This window comes from Podarcis liolepis (genome assembly GCF_965112155.1).
Source record: "Podarcis liolepis genome assembly, chromosome: W".
In the NCBI taxonomy this organism is placed as follows: domain Eukaryota; kingdom Metazoa; phylum Chordata; class Lepidosauria; order Squamata; family Lacertidae; genus Podarcis; species Podarcis liolepis.
This window is the reverse complement of record NC_139568.1, coordinates 6,996,636-7,012,970: the sequence shown is the minus strand read 5'-3', so window position 1 is coordinate 7,012,970 and position 16,335 is coordinate 6,996,636. Positions and strand designations below refer to the sequence as shown.

At 41.5% G+C, this 16,335-nt stretch overlaps 1 long non-coding RNA gene across 1 annotated transcript in view; it reads right to left on the bottom strand.

Moving 5' to 3' along the window:
* The window catches only part of LOC310697729, an 861,879-nt gene that overhangs the window by 368,431 nt on the left and 477,113 nt on the right, over window positions 1-16,335 (bottom strand). The window lies entirely within an intron of this gene.

Below are 16,335 nucleotides of genomic sequence, written 5' to 3'. Positions count from 1 at the left end.
AGTCTCATCAAGGCAGACAGCTTGATGAAATCTTGGCGCCCTTGCTTTCAAAATGCTAACAGGGACAATGGCACCAGTGGACCTCTGGACTCACAGGGTGCAGCTTACTTGGGAGCCATCAATTGTACACATTTGGAATGGCCCTTGAGAAATGATGGTCTGCCTATATTCAGCAGCTTACCACCTTGTTGTTTGTTAAAAACTTGAATAAAAAGCATGCTTAACATAAAACAGGAAAAATGAAATTTTGCTGGCTTCTTGAGAAAAGAATAATGCCTCATTATTTGTATCTGCTTTTATTTATTTATTTTATAAAATATTTATTAAAGTTTCACAAATTATACAGACAAACACAACAATACAAACAAACACAAACAAAAAAAAAGAACAAGTATAATTTCAAACCCTTATTTTCTTATAACTTACTTCTCCGACCTCCTCATACCTCCCCTTTCTGCATTCCAATTTCAAATTTTAATTCAGCAAATCCTCACCCTTAAATTTATCTAATTTTTAACCTTTCTTTTCTTTTAACTTAATCATTACAACTGTAATCCACTTAATTTCTAAACCAGCATCATTCTAACATTCATTCATTTTACAATGTTTCTTAAGATAGTTCTTAAATTTCTTCCAATCTTCTTCCGCCATCTCTTTTCCCTGGTCTCGGATTCTGCCGGTCATCTCTGCCAATCCCATATAGTCTATCACCTTCATCTGCCATTCTTCCAAGGTGGGTAGTTCTTGTAACTTCCAATACTTTGCGATGAGTATTCTTGCTGCTGTTGTAGCATACATAAAAAATGTTCTGTCTTTCTTTGACACCAATTGGCCGGCCATGCCCAGGAGAAAGGCCTCTGGTTTCTTAAGAAAGGTATATTTAAATACCTTTTTCATTTCATTATATATCATTTCCCAGAAAGCCTTAATCTTTGGGCACGTCCACCAAAGGTGAAAGAAGGTACCTTCAATCTCTTTACATTTCCAACATTTGTTATCAGGCAAGTGGTAGATTTTTGCAAGCTTGACTGGGGTCATGTACCACCTATAAATCATTTTCATAATATTTTCTTTTAAGGCATTACATGCCGTAAATTTCATACCGGTGGTCCACAACTGTTCCCAGTCAGCAAACATAATGGTATGACCAATATCTTGTGCCCACTTAATCATAGCTGATTTGACTGTTTCATCCTGCGTATTCCATTTCAACATCAAGTTATACATCTTTGACAAATTCTTAGTTTTGGATTCCAACAACTCTGTTTCTAATTTTGACTTTTCCACCTGGAAGCCAGTTTTCCTGTCCAATTTATAAACCTCCATTATCTGATAATAAGGAAGCCAATCTCTCACTTTGTCTTTCAATTTTTCAAAACTCTGCAATTTCAATTTGTCTCCTTCTTGTTCCAGAATTTCCCAATATTTCGGCCATTTGGCCTCCATATTAAGCTTTTTCAAAGCTTTCGCTTCCATCGGTGATAACCACCTTGGGGTTTTATTTTCCAATAAATCCTTATATCTTATCCAAACATTAAACAATGCTTTCCTTACAATATGAGTTTTAAATGCTTTATGTGCTTTGACCTTATCATACCATAAATATGCATGCCATCCAAATACATTGTTTAAACCTTCTAAATCCAAAATGTCTGTATTTTCAAGAAGTAGCCACTCTTTCAACCAGCAGAAAGCTGCTGATTCATAGTAAAGTTTTAAGTCTGGCAGGGCAAATCCACCTCTTTCCTTTGCATCCGTTAATATCCTAAATTTTATTCTAGGTTTCTTGCCCTGCCAGACAAATCTGGAAATGTCTCTCTGCCACTTCTTGAAACAATCCATCTTGTCCACAATTTACAATGTTTGAAATAGAAACAACATTCTAGGCAATACATTCATTTTAATCACAGCAATACGGCCTAACAATGAAAGTTTCAAGTTTGACCATATTTCTAAGTCTTTTTTTACTTCTGCCCAGCATTTCTCATAGTTATCTTTAAATAGATTCACATTTTTAGCTGTCATGTTAATCCCCAAGTATTTCACTTTCTTGACCACAGTTAAACCTGTTTCATTCTGGAACCTCTCCCTTTCAATAACTGTTAATTTTTTCTCTAATACCTTAGTTTTTAGTTTATTCAATTTAAATCCTGCGACTTGACCAAACTCTTGAATTAATTCCAAAACTCTCTTAGTACTAGAGTCTGGCTCTTGTAATGTAAGTACCAAATCATCTGCAAATGCTCTCAATTTGTACTGTTTTACTCCGACCTGTACACCTTTAACCAGCTGGTCCTTTCTAATCATGTTCAGCAAAACCTCCAGGACCGATATAAAAAGCAATGGGGAGATTGGGCACCCCTGTCGTGCCCCTTTTTCTATTTTAAATTCTTCTTGAGAGCCAGTGTGGTGTAGTGGTTAAGTGCGGTAGTCACGTAATCTGGGAAACCGGGTTCGTGTCTCTGCTCCTCCACATGCAGCTGCTGGGTGACCTTGGGCCAGTCACACTTCTGTGAAGTCTCTCAGCCCCAGTCACCTCACAGAGTGTTTGTTGTGGGGGAGGAAGGGAAAGGAGAATGTTAGCCGCTTTGAGACTCCTGAAGGGGAGTGAAAGGCGGGATATCAAATCCAAACTCCTCTTCTTCTTCTTCCGTAACCATATTATTTACAATTAGCTTAGCCTTTTGCTCAGAGTATATTGCACCTATACCATTCTGGAAGCCTTGGCCTACCCCCATCCCATGTAGATTCTTCTTCATAAAACTCCAAGAAATGTTGTCAAAAGCTTTCTCCGCATCCACAAATATCAATACTGCTTTAGTGTTTATATTCCCTTCTAGATTTTCCAAAATATCTATTATGTTCCTCACATTGTCTGACAAATGTCTTCCTGGGAAAAAGCCTGCTTGGTCCTTATGAATCTCTTCCATCAATACTTTTTTCAGCCTTTTAGCCAAAATGTCAGCAAAAATTTTGTAATCCACATTAAGTAACGATATAGGGCGGTAGTTCTTAAACTGAGTCTTTTCAGTCTCTGTTTTCGGTATAAGTGTGATATAAGCCTCTTTCCACGATTCTGGTGCCTTTTTCCCCTCTAAAATTTCGTTGCAGACTTCCTTCAAGGGTTGTAATAACCACTCCTTCAAAGCTTTGTAGTATCTGGAAGTCAGCCCATCCGGTCCCGGAGAGTTGCCCAATTGAATGTTTTGAATGGCACCTTCTATCTCCTGTTCAGTTATTTTCTGATTCAAAGCTATTTCACTTTGATGAGAGATTTTTTGTAATCCATTTTTCTTGAGAAATTCGTCTATGTCCATTTCTTTCTGCGGCCCTTGTGAATATAGTTGTTTAAAATATCTCTGGAAGCAATTTCTAATCTCATTTGGATTATAAATGTTCTTTCCTTCCACTTCTAAATTTGTAACCGTATTTAATTTTTGTCTTGTCTTCATTTGCCAAGCCAATAATTTACCACATTTATCTGCTGATTCAAATGTCTTTTGTCTCATTTGTTTAATTTTCCATTCTATTTCTTGATTCATTAATTCCATATATTGTGTCTGGTATAACTTAATTTCTCTCAGGATCTCTTGGGACTTTGGTTTAGATCTTAGTTTCCTTTCCCCTTCTTTTATCTTTTCCAAGATCTTATCCTTTTTCTCGTTTTGGCTTCTCTTCTTTATTGCATTTTGTTGTATCAAGAATCCTCGCATAACAGCTTTACTTGCATCCCAGATTACTCTTTTTTCAAGATTGGTCTTTATGTTTATTTCGAAATAGTCTCTCAAAGTTTTTTGGGCCTTTTTGTAGATCTCTTCATCACTAAATAAGGTGTCATTCATCCTCCATCTGAAGGAACCAGCTGTTGTTAGCTTCATCTCCATCCTTACAGCATTATGGTCAGAGCACGTTTTTGGGCAGATTTCCACTTTCTTTATCTTTGGTGCCATCCCTCTAGTAACCCATATTTGGTCAATCCTAGTCCATGTCATTTTAGCTTCAGAGAAGAAGGTTCCCTCTCTCTTGAGAGGGTTCTTTGTTCTCCAAATGTCAATCAAGTCCATGTTATCAGTCATTTCAAAAAAAGTCTTTGGTAATCTTCCATCTTTAGTGACTACCTGTCTTTGTGCTTTATCCATATTTGTAGATACTACTCCATTCATATCTCCCATCAGAATCAAGTTGTAATCCAAATAATCCAATAGAATCTCATGCAACTTTTTTAAAAAATCAGACTTCCCCTCATTCGGTGCATAAATTCCTACAATCAAAAATTTTTCTCCTTGAACTTGAATTTCAATTGCCAAGAATCTTCCTTGTTCATCTTTAAAAATCAGTTTCGGTAGCAATTTTTCCTTTGCGTAAATCACCACTCCTCTTTTTTTAACTATCAGATGAGATGAATTCTTGTCCTAATCTTTTGTTAATAAGTATTTTTCTATGTAGCCTCATCACATGTGTTTCTTGTAAACAGATCAAGTCCAATTGTTCTTTTTTCAATATGTGAAAGACATTTTTTCTCTTTCGGGGAAGGTTCAAACCATTACAATTCCATCTTAGAAGTTGCAGAGCCATGATGGGATTATTTACTTCCCCCCCTACTGCTCCAAGTAGTTGTTCTTCTTCTGTCGGTAGTTTCAGTCCAAATGATAAGTTCGCTATGTCTAGTATTCCTTTTCCTGATGGAATTGGTTCCACTCCAGATTCCGCTTCTTTCTGAAGATCTTCTTCGTGGTCTCTCAAAAACTTGTCTTTGTCACTCACTGTCCTTATTCTTATTTTCCTTCCTTTATTTTTGAAGGTATTTGTATCTGCTTTTAAATGTTGTTTCTCTTCTCTTTGTAATGAGTTTTACTGGGTCTGTGGTCATTTTAAGTTGCTTACCTTCACTAAAATATATACGGTAAATCTACTCGACTGGAAACTTTTATTATCCAAATTCAAACCCACTTTTCTTTCTTGGAATGTCCTCCATGGAAATGAGATGAGCAACTGGATAGCAAAATTCCTGGAGTGGGGAGGAGGGTTCAATGTTCTAATAGATTAGATATGGACAGTCCTTCAGTACAGCAAAACTTGACACTTTGAAAGCTTTGAGTCCTTTCCAAAAGGACTTCACCCACTATTTAGGGGGGAAGTATGTCAGAACTGACCTTCTGCAGTACTGATTCCACATTCTTGGACTCCTAATCTTACACATAAGTTAGAGCTGGAACCATATCAGGCCCTATGGCTCTTGAAATGACCATGACCTATTGAGCAAAACCACAGAATCCACCTCTCTGGTGACTAAACCCCACTTGCTTTTACAAAATAAATTAACAACAGAGGGAAATCATGGAAGAAATAAAATGGCTTTTGAAATTAACAAAGGCAATTTCTTTTATCCACATGTATTACGGGACATGTTCAAAGCACCCCTCAGGAGAAATTCTGAAAGCAAAGGTAGCAGATACACAAGGACACATTGCTAAAAGAAACAAAGGGATTTGGAGGGACCATGAGTGAACAGGTAGTACCAGAATGTACAGAATTGTACCTAGAAAAAGGTTACAACTGGATTGCCTTTTTGTAAACAAAAACAACAACAACCCCCAAAATAAAACTCGGAAGCAGCAGGACTCCTTAGGAACTCTTCAAAAAACAAAACACAAAACTGCATATCCCTACCTAGTCACCAAATGTGAGGGGAAATGTAAACCAGCATCTTACACTGCTTTAAATGATAGCCAGAGTCTGCAGTTTTTTACCACACCAGAAGTAAAAGCACGGGGCATTAATAAGTTTTTGAAAAATCATGCACTTCATTTGTAGGCAAGTGAAAGTTTTCTGAAATGTACAAAATCTTACTAAGATACACAATCTGTTGAAATGACGAGATTCGGGGACGAGATTCGGGGACAGTGGTGTGCCGCCTGGGGAAATGTTCCTTTCCATTCACCTTAAGCAAAGATGTGGTGACCTTGTGCATCCATAAATAACTTTCAGAAATGTATTTCATTACTTCCCAAAGCTTCTCAATGGGCTACCAAATGGCATTTCTTTCTATTTGGGATGAAACTGGGGAAGCAGCTTTAGAAGAAGGGGTTGCTGACATTCACTGGCCTGGAAAACACTTGATGCCAATATGATGGCAAATTGTGGGTGGTGCATTGATGGAGAAACTAAGGCAACAAATGGGGACATGACGCCACCGGTGTTCTAAAGATACATTTCATGTAAAGATTATGATGGGCTTCTTCAAATGCCCATAGCCTCTTACAAGCAGAGGTTTTAGATCAATTTTCTGTAAACCTCTGTCATAGTTGTCACTGAAAATACGACCCAACAATGCAATGCTGGACTCATCCCTCCCATGAGCGTGCCTGGAAAGCACGGGTCCCAGTAGTTTCTGCCTTACTCTGCTCCTTTCTCCGTGAAAGGCTGCTCTTTAGCTTTCACATCGGAGCAAACCTCAACCCACCCCCTCCCAAAGAAACCTTTTTTATGAGCCCCCCTACTCTGCGTGTGCTTTCTTTGGCTCCTGTCTCAATGTGCAGAAATTGAGCACATGAATTTTCCAGCATCGGGAGTTTTTCCCAAGACAGTGTTGAGATCAGGCATGTTTGTGTGGCTCCACGCTTGCAATTCTTGGGGCTTTGGCTAAGAGGAGTGCATGCACTTTCAGCAAGACATAGCTAGTTAGCTAGCTAGACAGTTTACCTCCCTTTGCTACAGTTTAGATTTCTGCATGCCATCTGCTGTTGTGGAACAAGTCATCCCCATGATGTTGGGATACTGCCAGGGAGATAACGTCCATCTGAGCCCCCAAGCCGGCTGCCGGACGATCCATCGGCCTCCCGTAGTCACGCAGTTACGCAGTATCAGCGATTAGGGGCACAAAGCCTTAGAAATAGATTGCCACATTCCTAGGCTGGTGCACCCTCTTTCAGCAGAAAACACAGCCAGAAAGCTTGCACCGCAGAAGAGCATATTTACAGTTTATTTAGCGTTGAACAGAACAAAGGAAATCATGACCGTTCTGAGTCAGTGACTCCGACCGACTGAGAAATCGAAAGGAATAACAAACATAAACATCCTGTGAACAGGACATGCGCAGACTCTGTGACTCAAAAAGCCTGCTCCCTTTTAAGGTGGAACGGAAATATCCTAACACATGATCCCTCTAGCCCAGTGTTCTCTAGGGCGGCCCACAGAAGCTCTCAAGGGTTTCAGACAAAACATTTGTTCACTTCAGCATATAGCAGTCCAAAGAAATGTATGCTCTAGAAGGTCACAGGCTCCCCCGTCTTTGGGGTAGAGGTTTGACTTCTGAGACTAGATCTGCAGGACTCATAAACATTTCACTCTGAGTATAGGAGGAGGGGGTGGGGGTGGAATACAGGGCTGAAAAATAGAAGAATGTGTTCAATCTCCTACACAAAGCCAGAGCCAATTATGAAGATTGACCAGTTGCTTATAGATCAAATGCATGGATCATGCAGCTGCAAAGAGGTCTACCCAGCTGCTCCCACAGGCAACATGGAATTCTTCTGTGCAATTTACTGTGTTGTTGCTGTTGTTGTTAAAGATGTAAGACAAGCCTATATTGCACTTCATTAAAAATGCCAGGTCACTTCACAACAATATACTGATGGACTCAGTAGAATCAGCAATCAGTACTGGGGCAGGGGCCTTGGCTGGCACCCTGCAATGCACGGCCCCTGCGCCAGTCCTGAGGAGGCTCAAGGCCAGGGGTCAGCAACCTTTTTCAGCCATGGGCTGGTCCACCGTCCCTCACAGCATGTGGGGGGCAGGACTATATTTTGGAGAGAGAAAATGAACGAATTCCTATGCCCCACCAAGAACCCAGAGATGCATCTTAAATGAAAGGACACATTCTGCTCATGGAAAAACACATTGATTCCCGGACTCTCCGTGGGCCGGAATGATAAGACGATTGGGCCGCATCCGGACCCAGGGCCTTCAGTTGCCTACCCCTGCTCAAGGCAATCACTTCCTGCACTTCACGTTAACGCAGAAGACGGCCCAGTTGTGCTCAGATGCTCAAAATTCCCGGGACTTCCGGGTTAGCGCGATCAGCCAATGGAAGGGAATCGGCTCTGTGGAAGAGGGGTCCTGCCGCGGCGGCAGCGCGGGGACCCTCAGAAACCACAGGCGCTGAAGCCTGTGGACTTGGTGACTCGGCGGGCACCATTTGCGCCCCCTCCGACCCGTGAAGAAGCCTTTTTAAAGGCTTCGGAGCGGGGGACGGAGAGCGGCGTGGTGCTGTGAGTAGACCGCTTCTTCCACGGAGTGAAGCCGCAAGCCATGGCTGGAGAGCGCTGACTTCTTTCCTTGATCATTTGGACTACAAAAGTAACAACCCGTGAGTAATACGGAAATCGGAGTTAAAAATTTCTTTTAATTGAATTCGGTACGACTGGGGGAGGTGTCAAAAGGAAGTCCGCCTCCCCCCCCCCTTGCAGACAATTTAAAGCAAGAATTGGATAACTAAGGTCAAGAGACTGTCTTTCTCTCTTCGAGACAAAAATTTTTAATTTCACGACTTGGCTATATAAGTTTTTTGCTGGAGGATTAGAATCGATCGTTAGAGCCGAAGTGTAACCCCCCGGATCCGGGAGAGATCCGCGAGAGAGCCTGTGGAGGATATATACAGAGTTTGACAGCTGTCAAATGAGCTGTCAAAGTCAGGAAATTCTGTTTTTTGCTACTTTTGCCGGTTATTTTTGTTACATTGGACTTTAAGCTTTTGAAAACAAAGAAGAAATAAGAACAAAATAACCTGATTGTTGGAGAAAGAACACTAGTAACCAGAATCCCTCTAGAGGGGGTTCTGAGATATTACAATGGCTGCAGATGGAAAAATACAGGCAGAGTTGGATAGAATGTTTCATTTCCTGGGAAAGCTGCAAGAGCAGAGTGAAGTTATGGCTACAAATCTTACAACCTTGAACCTTAAAGTAAACAAATTTGCTGATGCTGTTAAGGACTTGACTCAAGAAAAGTCTGCAGCTGGAAAAGAAGAAACATGTGTTGTTTCAGAGGAGTGGGAAGGAGGAGCTGAAATGCTGCAGGTGAAAAAAGACAACCAGAGGCCTGTTAAGATGGAATATAAGGAAAGCAAAGTTTGGATGATGAAAATTTGGTTTGAAATGAAGAATGAAGATTGGGGACTTTTCCCTATGGGGAGTTCGGAAGACCTATGGATTACAAATTCGATAAAGGTGAAAACTGGAGTGTTTGGGACATTTGGGACATTTGTACTTAAAAAGAGGAAGAAGCAGGATCTGGACTCCTTCTTTGAATATGGAGGTCTGGTTGGAAAAAATATAGATCCTAGTGGGGCAAAGCTGCTCCGAGACTTGATGTTCAACATAAAGGACTGTCAACAAAACCGGCTGAGAGGAATTGAGAGAGACTTAAGGGCCTCGGACGTGAGAGATCCAGGCTGAGAACTGATAGACTGAAGGATAATTTCTGGGAATCGAAACCGGGGAAGGGGGGGGGAATTTTTGGAATCCAAAGGGGTATAATTATATGCTTTTATTTGTTAGGTGGTTTTGTAATTATTATAAAAATTGGGAAACTCGTGAAAGGGAACTTGGGTCGACCTTAGAAAAAGGGGTAAATGTTAAGTATTAAAATGAAGTTTAGAAGTTTAAAATTGGTTAATTAAGACGAATTAAGTAAAATGTTAATAAGGGATAATTTGGGGATAAGAACTTGCTGAGTTAATTATTGGAATTGGGATGCAAGAAGGGGAGGTGGGGGAAGTCTGGGAAAGTGGTTAAGAAATTAAGGATTTAAAATTATACTTGTTATTTGTGTGTAGTGTCGGTTTGTAGTTGTTTATGTTTTTGTGTTTGTCTAAAAAAAAAATGTGAAAACCCTAATAAAAATTTTATTAAAAAAAATAGATGCTCAAAATTCCCTTTTCACCTTTGAATCTTTGGAGGGTCTGTTTCAGTTGACATTGGGACAGCTCACCTAGCAGTGCAGCTGCCTTTATTGCAGAGGCAGGAAGTTTCCTTCCTTTCATATTCAGGATTTCTGTACTCACATAGAAATAATAAAATGGTTTCTGCTGTTTGTTAAAAGTCATGAATGAACTCTCACAACTCGTTGATAAGGTAGCTTGCTTGTGTTTCGAGAAATCGTATAAGAGGAGCATTATAGGAAGTTGCACTTGACAGAGTCAATCTAGCCTAGCACTGCCTACACTGACTGGCAGCAGCGCTGCAGGGTTTTCAAACAGGGGACAGTCCCAACCCTGTCTGGTGGAGATCCTGGACTGAACCTGGGATCTCCTGCATGCAAAGCAAGGCCTCCCTCAACTCGGGAGGCGTGAGTTCTCTACTGTATTTCAACAAATGCTTTCACTTTATCATTTCATTTTCATCTGTATATTTTGTGCACATATTTTCCTGTATATTTTAGACAGAGAGGAGTAGCAATAGGGTTAGAGGCAAGGTTCAGAGTTAGTGTTGTGTGACCATTTTAAAGCAGTTGAGTTTAAACAGGAGGGGATTTCACCTGAAGAGAAGGCCAGCATCGTGAATCTGTAAGTAGGATTTCGTCTGCTTCTTTTTTGTAATCTTCTGGGGCGAGGGCTTGGGGTCCCCCACACGGCCAGCATCCCCATGGAATTCAACCCCTTCCTGAACAGCTTAACTTCTCTTCCCACCCGCCTTCCCATTCTCCCTCAAATCTCATTGCAGCTCAGCTGGTTAGAGGGAGCTGCAGATAGCACCAAGGTTGCAGGCCCGATTCCCATAAGGTACAGCTGCATATTCCTGCATTGCAGGGGGTTGGACTAGATGACCCCCGGGGTACCTTCCATGATCATTATTTGGGGATGCTTTTTATTACATTCATAGCCCACTTTTCATCCAAGCTGTTCAAGGTGGCATTTACGGCTTGCCTTTCCCCCTGTTTTTCCCCTCACAACGAACCTGTTAGGCAGACTAGGATGAGAGTGACTGGACCCAACATCAAACAGTGCACTTCATGACTGAGTGGGTCATTCTGGCTCTAAGAGAGTTTTCATTGCATTCTTTGGCTCATCTATGCCTTGATGCTTTGACGACCTTCCTAGCAGCCCCCTTCGCTCTCCAGACAGGGCTGCTGTCCTAACAGCATTATGCTGAGGGCTCTTTTAAATGCTGGAAATGCTTCCCTTATCTTTGCTTTGCTGGGGTTGGGGGTAGTGTTGGAATCCCCCCCCCATACATGAGATGCACCACTGTGTTCCTGTGGAGAGTCGTTTGGGGTCTGTGGGTGCATAAAAAAACAAAAAGAGCCCTATTGCGTGGTGAGTTCCCGCCCCCCCAAGTGGAAATAAAGAGAGGACTTCCGGAGGCGGCGCGAAACGGCAATGGCGGTCCTCTTCGTGATGTGAAGAGGGGCTCCGCAGAAAAGGGTCGTCCGCTACGGCAAAGCGGCGACCCATCAAGAAAAACCACAGGCAGAGTGAGCCTGTGGGACTCGGCGGGCACCAGAAGCCCCCCCAGAAATGAGGAAGGAGCCCCGTAAGGGGCTCCGGAACGTGGAAGGGGGAGCGGTGCTGTGAGTTCATCGCTCTTTCTGCGGAAGTGAAGCCGCGCAGCTGCTGCCGATGAGCGCTGATCTTTTTTCCTGGAACATCAGACTCTAAACTACAAACCCGTGAGTAGGGGAATTTAAAAATTTCGGGACTAAAGCGATTGAATTTGGCTGAAAACGGGAGACGCAACCAGGCAGTCCGTCTCCCGATTGTGCTTAAAAGATCAAAGTAAAGATTCTGACAAGCTGGAAGCACTTTAAAAAAGGGTTGTAAAAAGTGTGGATTTTCGTGCAACAATTGAACTTGCTTTTAAGAATTTAAAAGAGACAATTTTGCTTTATTTTTGCTGGCTTTTGATTGGACTTTTCCTCCCCTTTGTGGATTTACAAATGATTGCTGAAACTGTTTTCAATTTCTGAAAGTGCTACATGCGAGCGTCACAGTTTGGATACAAATAGGGAAACTGTTTCTTGCACCTTTCGTGAGACTTTGTTTTAACTTGGGGAAAGCTCTACATGCCAAAAGGAATTTGGAGGTTCCCTTTAAATCTGTTTTTAACTGCTGGGACTTTAATGGCGGAATAACTCTTTCTTTCTTCTGAAGTACAGTTGCACTCCCCCTAGAGGACTTTGGATTTACAATTGTCTGGGAACTGCATTTTGTTTTGATTCTTTACTGCCTTGTTGTTTATTCTCTATAATTGTCTTTCCCATGGGACTGTACATAGCCTGACCTTGGCACGTAGACAGGATTGGAATGAGTGGCACAGGGAAAGCAAGATTGGCTAAAACGAAGGCTAAACAACTTGTACAAACAACTTTGACTTCTCAGCCACGCAGATCATCTGTCCCAGCTGTTTTAGGGACGCAAGAAGGGGAAGTTGAGCAGACATTATCAGAGGATATGGCTTCAGGAGGATCTGAAACAGTCCTAAATCAAATTTTGGAACAACTGGCAATTTTAAACAAAAAGGCGGATGAGCATTCGACCAAAATTGACCAAGCCACAGCCACTATTAGCAAACTGACTGATCAAGTCGCTCAACATACACAAGCAATTGGGAATCTCCTGGAAGCAACTGCAGAAAATCGCAAATTGGCTGAGGAAGCCAATCAAAAAGCAGAGGAAGCCAATAAGAAGGCCGAGGCAATCAAAGTGGAGGTGAAGCCGTTGCACAAACAGATTGGTGAATAACAGGCCTACCTGTCTATGGTTGAATTGAGAAACCAGGAAAACAATCTCAGATTGAGAGCTATTCCGGAACTTGAACAGGAAGATTTGATTGGTTATTTGACATCAGAATTTTCAAAGTTCTGGGGTATAGAAGAAGACAAAGATTTTAAAATTGTAACTGCGTTTAGACTGGGAAGAGTGGTGAGGAAGGACAGATCCAGAGACTGTTTGATCATTTTGAGATCCAAGCAAGAGAGAGATAAAATACTAGGCCTTCATTTTGGAAAGTCACTTGTTATTCAAGGCATCAGAGCAGAAATCTACAAAGACATCCCGAAACAACTCTTGGACCTTAGAGCTACTTATACAAAATTAACAAGACTACTGAAAGGTAACTCAATTCCTTTTAGGTGGGAGTTTCCTCAAGGACTATCCTTCAACTTCAAAGGAAAGAAAGTTAAAATCAAAACAGCAGAAGATCAACAAAAGTTTTTGTTTTTTTTATATAATATTTTTTATTGCTTCTTTCCAGGTTCAAATACATAAACAATAAAACAACAAAAGCAGCTTTACAGAAAGAAAAAAGAGAAAATAAGAAAAAAGAAAGATATTCATCTTTCCAAAGCAGTTTTTCATAATCTACCGGACTTCCCCACATCTTCCACACCCTGCTTTCCTTTCAATAAAAATAACAGCAAATTGTTACCTTGTTTCATGCGTTTTTAAAGATCAACAAAAGTTTTTGAACGACCACGAAGAGGACCTTCAGAAAGGAACAATAGGATCTTGGCCACCACCTCCGCCTGAATCTGCACCCATACCTGTACCCTCGGGACCAGAGGATTCAAAGGAAGAGACACCATCATCAAAGGAATAACAGATTGATCCAGGATGACTCTGCAGCTTCTCAGTTGGAACATTAATGGCGGAAATTCCCCGGAAAAAAGAAGAAGAATTTTTCATATATTGAAAAAAGAACAATTGGACATTATTTGCTTGCAGGAAACGCATGTGACTAGGCTCCATAGGAAAGTGTTAATTAATAAAAGATTAGGCCAAGAATTTATCTCATCGGACAGAGTCAAGAAAAGAGGAGTGGTGATTTATGCAAAGGAGAGCCTGTCACCAAAATTCTTATTTAAAGATGAGCAAGGAAGAATTCTGGCAATCGAGATACAGACTCAAGGAGAAAAGTTTTTAATATTAGGAATTTATGCACCGAATGAGGGGAAATCAGAATTTTATAAGAAGCTGCATGAGACAATGCTGGACTATTTGGACTATACCAACATCATTATGATGGGAGATATGAATGGGGTGGTCTCTACAAATATGGACAAGTCACAAAATCAAAATTTAACAAAAGACGGCAGACTACCTAAAACTTTTTTTGAACTAACTGACAATATGGACTTGATTGATATCTGGAGGACAAAGAACCCCCTAGGCAAAGAAGGAACATTCTTTTCTGAAGCCCATCTGTCATGGACAAGAATCGACCAAATATGAATAACTAGAGGGCTGGCACCTAAGACTAGAAAAGTGGAAATCTGCCCAAAAACCTGCTCCGACCATAACGCTATGAAAGTGGAAATGAGACTTACTCCAATCGGTTCCTTCAGATGGAAAATGAATGACACCCTATTAAGAGATCAGGAGATTGTGAAGAAGGCCCAAAAAACCCTAAAAGATTATTTTGAAATAAATTTGAATACTACGGTGGAAAAAAGAATAATCTGGGACGCAAGTAAAGCCGTTATGAGAGGGTTTTTGATACAACAGAACACGATAAAGAAAAGACTTTGGAATGAAAAAAAGGATAAGATCTTAGAGAAGATAAGAGATGGTGAGAAAAAATTGAGATCAAAACCAAAATCACAGGAGATTCTGAGAGAAATCAAATTCCATCAAGCAGAATATGCTAGATTGATAAACCAAGAAGTTGAATGGAAAATTAAATTAATGAAACAAAGATCATTTGAATCAGCAAACAAGTGTGGGAAACTGCTTGCATGGCAGTTGAAAAAGAGACAAAAATTGAATACGGTTACAAACCTAGAGATTGAAGGGAGAAATATCCAGAAACCTGAGGAAATTAGAAAGTGCTTCCAGAGATACTTCAAACAACTTTATATGCAAGGGCCGCAAGAAGAGACGGAGATAGATCAATTTTTAAAAACTAATAGACTACCGAAATTATCTCAGGAAAAAAGAACAATCCTGAATTATAAGATAACCCAACAAGAAATTGAGGGTGCCATTCAGAATATGAAACTAGGTAAATCTCCAGGACCAGATGGACTTACCTCCAAGTATTATAAGACATTGAAAGATTTTTTGATACAACCACTATTGGAGGTTTGTAATCAGATTATGGAGGGGAAGAAGGCGCCGGAATCGTGGAAAGAAGCTTTCATCACACTGATACCTAAGCTGGAATCTGAAAAGACTCAATTTAAGAACTACCGTCCCATCTCTCTCCTAAATGTGGATTACAAAATTTTTGCAGATATCTTGGCAAGTAGACTTAAAAAAGTGCTAAATGAAGTAATTCATAAAGATCAGGCTGGCTTTCTCCCAGGTAGACATTTGTTTGATAACACTAGTGTCAGAGCTGCTTCCAGATCCTAGCTCACAGAGGATCACGCTAGCCAGCGGCCACTTGTAAAAGTCTTTTATTGAGTTACAGTTTCCATTCTCAAGCTGCTGCGCGCAACTCTACGTCTTAAGGGTTAGACCGGCGAAGCTCCGTCTGAGTCTCCGCCCCCTGTGCACCAGCTTACTAACCTAGCCTTACTCCACCTTTTCCGCCTGACCATTCTTCTCTGGGTCCCTCTGCCCCCCGGGGTCTCTTCCTTCCGGGATTCTTCTGACGCTGACCCCCCGGACCCTCCTGTCTCCTTGCGCCGGGCTTTAGGACCTGGCTCCCTTTCCGGGCTACTTACTGCGCCACCTTCCTGTGCATTTGAACTTGGCGCGCGCGCCCAACCTTCCACTTTCCGCTTAACCGTTTCTTCGCTCCCCGATGGAGGTGTGGCCACTCCTGACTCGTGCCCTCCCTCCTGTTGTGAGTTGCCAGCGCTTGATACCTGGCGCCCTTCCTCTCCCCTGCTCTCTGGCGGTGACGCTGGTCCCGATTTCCAACTGCTCCCCTCTGAGTCCCCTCTGGCCCTTTCTTCCTGGGGTGTCCCCCTAGGCTCCCCCCTTGCCCTGGCCACTGGTGCTCCTTCCTGTGAATCTTCTGATTCACTGGAAAGACTCGGAGATCTCGGGTCGTCGTCATCACTCATCTTTTCTTCTGCCTCCTCCCCCTCGCTCTCTGTTTCCTCCCTTGCCCTTGCCTCTGCTCCTGAACCCCTGACAACTAGGAACATTATTGACATTCTGGAACTTTTGCAAACTAATATCAATACAAAAGCAGTGTTAATTTTTATTGATGCGGAGAAGGCCTTTGACAACATCTCTTGGGTTTATGAAGAAAAACTTGGAAGGGATGGGAGTGGGACGGGGGTTTGAAAATGGATTAGAGGCAATCTATTCAGAGCAAAAAGCTAAATTGATAGTTAACAATGTGGTGACAGAAGAGTTCAAAATTGAAAAAGGAACACGACAAGGTT